We start from the raw sequence: 6,064 nt of genomic DNA, 5'->3' as shown, positions 1-6,064 counted from the left end.
TTAAAGAGTTATGAAATAAGAGAATTACGTTAGTTAAAGTATTGTGGCATAAACACGAAATTGAATAAAGAAATTGAGAACCAGAGGATGCAATAAAAGAACGTTATCCAGATCTATTCACAGGTACGATTTTCGGGGACGAAAATCCCTAAGGGGAGAGAGTTGTAATAGCCCAATTTTGACCCTAATCGGATATAGTGGTTTCGGGACCACGAATTCGAGTCAGGAAAATATTTTAATATTTTTTAGTGTCTATTGCATGTTAAGTTATATCTGTGAAAATTTCATGTGAAAATTTGATCGTTTGAAGGTTCAATTTGATAAAAAGGGCTTAATCGCGTAAAATAAAATTTAGAGGTTAAAATTTAAAAGCATCTATTTATTGTTTTCTTTTCAGTTGGAAGGTCTAAAGATGCAATTAGACCAAGATATAGTTAGTGGGTGGCATATGAGAACATTGTCCTTAATAGATATGTTATATATATTTATTATAATAAGGTTAATTTAGTAATTTAGTAATTATAATGTATATATGTTAAAATAAGTTAAGAAAAGATAATTTTTATCATCTTTGAAAGCCGAATGTGGAAGAGAACTCATCCATAGTTTGTTTTTGAATGTTCGACACTTCTAAAGCTAAATTAAGGTATGGTTTGGTTTCGGTTTTTGATAATTTTTACGTTTTTGAGATCGTTGCTCCGTGTACTACAAGACCCATGCTTGAATTTTTGAAATTGTTGATTATTTTGTGTTTTTACATTGATGATAGCTTGTGATTTTTGATTTTTGATGATGAATAATGAAAGATTGGTGAAAGATTAACATGTTTTATCTTGGGATTTTTGGTGAAATTGAGTAATTAGGACTAAATTGTGAAAATTAAATTCCTGAGGGACTAAAATGTGAAATCAATGAAATATATGGACTTGTATGAGAACTAGGGATATTCGACCCTTGCATGATGTGAACAAATTTTGTGTATTTTGTGTTTTATGCAATAGGGACTAAATTGCAAAAAGTGTAAATGTTAGGGGCAAAATGGTAATTTGACCATTTATGTGTTTTTGGATTAAATTAAATGTGATGATATTTAAATTAGCTCATTTTGGATATATTTAGATCAAGAACCAAAGAAATCGGAGTTAGATAAGGAGAAAGCTAAAATCGTCGAATAATCATCCGGTTTAGATTTTTCACCGTCTGAGGTAAGTCTACTAGGAATTTAATGTTATGAAATTAATATATATATATATACATGTATATCTATTGTATTTTGATGAGCTGAAATTGAAAGTATATAGGTTGAATTTAGTCAAAGTATAAATGATATGTATATATATAAATATATGTTTAATGTTCGAATATACATATATGTATACACATGTATGTAAGCTCTTGAATTTAGTTGAAGTATGAATGTTGCTTATATATAAATTCTTGGTTATAAATCAAAAGGTATGTATAGTATATGTATATATATATGCATAAGGTTCGAAGGTATATATATGTAAGTACATATATGTACAAATTATTGGTTTGATTAAAAATATATATGTTATATTTGCATAAATAGTTTTGAAATGGTATGTACATGTGAGTTGAAATTTATATGTATATGATAGATTCGAATGAGCATATAAATATAGATTTACATGTATATGTTCTTGTATTGAGTTTGGGTATGATTTTTATATAAGTTTATATGAAATTTGGAAATGCAAATACAATTGTATATGTTATTATTTTGAGTTTAGGTATGAATTTTATATAAGTTTATATGAGGTTCAGAAATATAAATAGATTTGAAAATGTTCTTGCGTTAAATTTAGGTATGACTATTATATAAGTGTGTGTGTGACTCGAATATATACAAACTTATATATGTACATGTTTATGTATTGAATTTAGGTATGATAATTATATAAGTTTAAGTGAGATTCAATTATGTAAGTATATTCATGTAGAAGCTTTTGAATGGAATTAAAGGTACAAAATTGTTAGCTTGGATTACTTTAAGATGTTCAAATGTATTGTACAAGCCCAATTTTTAGCCCAAAACCCAATTAACCCTAAACTAAACAAAAACAATTATAACCCAGCAAACCTCAGCCCAATAACCTACCCAAACCCGAATAGCCCAATAACACACCCAAAAATAAACCCAACAGCCTAACCCAATTACAAACCAAAGCCCAAAGCAGCAACCCAATACCCATTTTCAGAAAAAAAAAACAAAAGAAAACCCTAGCCCCCTAACACTAGCCGCCGCACCTAGCCCACTTGCCCTGCCACCGCCGCCTCTGACCAGTACCGCCACGGTCACGTCACCTCACCCACTTGCACCTGCAACACCTGCAAAACAAAGACCAAACACGCAACAACCAGGGCAAAAAGAAGAAACAACAGAGAAAATGAAAAAAAGAGAAGAAAACGATTGTAATACTCGGCTATAAAGGCCATTTTTTCGATTTTTTTAGGATTCTCTCCCTTTATATGAATACTAAGAAATAAAAAGAAAACCAATGTGATTTCCTGGTATTTAGATTTCAATCTTTCGTTTTTCTTTATTTTTTTTATCGTTGTTTTTATTTAATTTTTAACGAAAATAGAAAAACAAATAAAACGAGAAGAAACCTTACCTGCGCCCTTGATTACGGTGACTGCACGGCGGCTTGCCGTTGAGATCGGCGCCGGAGTTCAGGGGGGCTGAAACGAAAGAGTGAAGGCACTCTGTTCTCTGTCTTTTTTTTGGGGGGTTGCTAAAGATGAAACTAGGTTTTTTTTAGGGGATTTTAAGGCTCCATTAAACGGCGCCGTTTAAGCCCCATGACCCGCGCGTGATCCGACCCGGCCCAGGGGGGATCCGCGTGTTTTCGTGATACGGGCTATTTGCGCGTGTGGTCCTTCCCCTTTTGCGCCTGAGTGCAATTTGGTCCCATTTGTTTTTTTAATTTGGCCTCCTGGTTTTTCGCATGTTTCATTTTAGTCCACATTGAAACACTGCGTGCTGGGGAGGGGAATATTTCCTGATCAATCCCTCCCCCTTTTCAGCGTGTACCATTTTGGTCCCGAGCCACCCTTTTGTTTATTTACGGATTTTAACCCTGAGATTTGTTTTAGTTTTCGATTTAGTCCTGTTCATTATTTTGTTTACTTACTTGTTAAAATTATTAAGTTTTATTAGCATTTTCAAGCTTTAAAATTTGCTATATCACATACGAATATACATACATGCACATATTTCCATAAAGCATTTGTATACGTGTATATGCTTGTATGTGTTTTTCATATTTTATATCTTATACATCTATATATCTATATCCATGTCCCATTTCCATGAGTATATGCATTTATATATATATATTTTTTAAAATATATATTCTCTTGTGGATTTTTTTTTGTTTTATAACTCATATACTTATATATTTGCATGTTATATTTTTATATACATATATATATCTACGCGCATATTTATATAGTTTGTAACTTATGTATGTATATTCATATATATATATGTCTATACGTATACTTATTTTCTTTTTAAAAAATACACGTGTCTAAAAATATACTTTTATGCCTTTTATAATTTATATGTATATACATACATGTGTACATCCATACATTTCTTGCATTTTTTATAATTTCATTTGTTTGATTCATTTATTTATTTACTTATTTATTTATCTATTATATTCATTTTTATTTAAATTCCTAAAACAGAAAATTTCAAAATAAAAATAACACTCGATATTTGAGATCTTCGAGAGAATCGAGCCCTAACGTATTGGGTTCCGATTTTCTTTGTTGAATCAAAAAAATCGAAATTACTCTTTTATAAAAAAAACATAAATAAAAAGCTCATCATCGAGAATTCAATACGTCGTGTCCTAATGCATTGGATGTGACACGTTGATTTCTTAAGATGAAGATTTTTTTAAAAAAATAAATGCAATATTCAATGTTTAATATTTTGAGAAATTGTGCCCTAACGTGTTGGGTTGCGATTTCTTCATTTGATTTAAACAATTGAATATTCTTTTAAACTTTATTACGTGAATATTTTCAAACTAAAGTTTTAAACGATATCGGGAATGAAAAAAGGATCGTGTCCTAACTTACTGGCCGTGATCCCTTTTTTAATCCAAGATAGTTAAATATCTTTTGAACAAGCATTTTCATTCACGTATCGGGAATTCGAGACATTGTGTCCTAACTTACAGGATATGATTCTCTTTCTCGAATAATGTGAAACATGCCCTTTTCCTGAAAATTTTTAACGTTTTAATACAAGGATCGTATTTTTAAAATTCTTCAAGGTTCTCAATTTTCGACATTAAGACATTAAGTAATCAACTAGGTACCAATTTTGGGCGTATCGAGGGTGCTAATCCTTCCTCGTGCGTAACCGACTCCCGAACCTGTTTTTCTAAATTTCGTGGACTAAACTTGTTGTTTTAATAAAATCAAACTGTTTATTAAAAACAACTCCTTTTCGAGGTGATCCAATCACACCTCATAAAAAAAGGGATTGGTGGCGACTCCCGTTTCATTTTTAAAAACCCAAGTCGACCCCGTTTTTCATCCAAAAAAATGGTGTCAACAGCTTGACGACTCCACTGGGGACCTTTTCAAAATAAGTGAGTCGAGCCACGAGTTGATTATTTTTTGTCTTTTTTGTCAAAAATTGAAAATTTGGTTTAAATTTACGATCCTTTCATTGCATATCATTCTTCATGATAATTTTCATCATTGTGGTTTATAATTGCTCTATTTTTTTAAATTTTGGTATCTTTTGCATTGCATTGCATGACCTTTGGTCACACATTTTTAAGTGGGAGTGAGAAGCTACTCCTTCGTGAGGTTTTCACCTCCGTGCAGGATAGTGGATCGCTTTCGGGATACATCCGTACCTATGTCTTCGTGAGATTTTCATCTCCGTGTAGCCATAGGTAAATGTATTCCCCTGAATCGAACTTGGTCCGTATGAGCCTATAATGGGTGAGGATCGAGGAATCTGCTGGTTTGGGTACCCTTACTTTAGAACTAAACCTCATGTAGTAGACTTAGGAACTTAACCTAGATAGAGCCACTCCAAACCCCTAGTAGTCACCCGATTAGATACTTTCTGTTTCCCTTGTTTGTTTTTGTACTAACCCTTTTTATTGTGCTTTGATTATGATTACATCGCATCTGCATCTTAGGAAAGAGATATTGATTTAAGCCCGATTACTAAATTAGAAAGCTTGTTATGGAATACAGATTCCTTGATAAAGTGGAAAACAATACGACTTCCCAAATATATTCCGAGAAACACAAGAAGGGCGATGAAAGAGTTCGTGATCTTTACTTCATGGCCTACGGGTTCGAGACGATTGTCCAAAAGCCTTCGACAAGTTGATGAGCCTTATGAAGATGGGCAGATGATGGATCGCGACCAAGATCAAGAAAATGAGCTAGCAATGGCATCTATTGGTGAGATTACCTCAAACATGCGGATGAAGAAAAAGACCGATGTTGTTTCTTAGAATATGAGGGTGAGGTCGTACATGTATCCGTTTTATGTAAGGGAATTTGCTTTCTAGAAAAGTTTCCTAAATGTAATTGAATCAGAATCAACATCTCTTTAGGCATTCATTTCATGCATTTGCATTACATTGCATCATATGCATTAGATTTTCACGAAGTGACCCTAATTAGGTAAAATTATTTCAGAAAAGTTTGGAAAACCAACATTTTTGCGGTACCCGAATAGAAACTAAGGAATGGACCAAAGGTTGGAGAGATTAGAGCGAATGCAGATACAGATGCTAGAGCAATTGGCCAAATTTCAACAAGATGTGAAGGATCAGATGCTAGAAGTCTAGAGAAATCTGATGAGCCAGTTAACCCAGTTGTTGGATATGATATTGGAGAAAGGAAAAAACCCAGTGGTCCACTTTGGGAATGATAATAAAGGTCCTGCATATCTTCCAGACTTTACTCCAACCGACATCCAAGCACAACCAAACACATATCCACAAAGGGTAACTGTCAACATCCAGACCAATACCTCGACACCGGTGAA

This window comes from Gossypium hirsutum, chromosome D01, assembly GCF_007990345.1.
Source record: "Gossypium hirsutum isolate 1008001.06 chromosome D01, Gossypium_hirsutum_v2.1, whole genome shotgun sequence".
Lineage (NCBI taxonomy): Eukaryota > Viridiplantae > Streptophyta > Magnoliopsida > Malvales > Malvaceae > Gossypium > Gossypium hirsutum.
Note: the sequence above shows the minus strand (reverse complement) of the source record.